This window comes from Sinocyclocheilus grahami, unplaced genomic scaffold (assembly GCF_001515645.1).
Source record: "Sinocyclocheilus grahami isolate Dianchi unplaced genomic scaffold, SAMN03320097.WGS_v1.1 scaffold707.1, whole genome shotgun sequence".
NCBI classification, from domain to species: Eukaryota; Metazoa; Chordata; class Actinopteri; order Cypriniformes; family Cyprinidae; genus Sinocyclocheilus; species Sinocyclocheilus grahami.
In genome coordinates this window covers 415,908-416,373 of record NW_015505886.1, presented here as the reverse complement: position 1 = coordinate 416,373, position 466 = coordinate 415,908, and positions in this window count along the sequence as shown.

Below are 466 nucleotides of genomic sequence, written 5' to 3'. Positions count from 1 at the left end.
ATCAAATGATTCTATAAATAATTGTTCTTTATTTTAAAAACAACAATAGGTCATTTTTGGTGTTATAATACATTTTCTACAGATTGATCTACAATATCACAATTTCTCTGTAGTTTGTCTACATAATCAGTGTTTCCCAGTACTTGTCACATTTTTCCAAATTAAGGCTTTAAATAAATTTTCATGCAGTTTATCAGGATCAACCTGTAATCCCTGCCAAAAATATTAACTATTTATCCTCGTCTAGAACAGATTTTATTGTCATCCCTAGGTTTAATGGATTAATGATCAAACTCCAATTATTTGTTTAAATTACAACAGCCAATGTTGTTGTATTTTCGGACAGGCCTGCAAAATAGGGAAATAGCCATTAAAGTGCCTGTCTGCAGTGCTCGTATACTTATAATCTCCAATCCAGCCTTTTGTCGTCTTTTATTTTGTATGTTACAATCATTTTTCTCCTTTT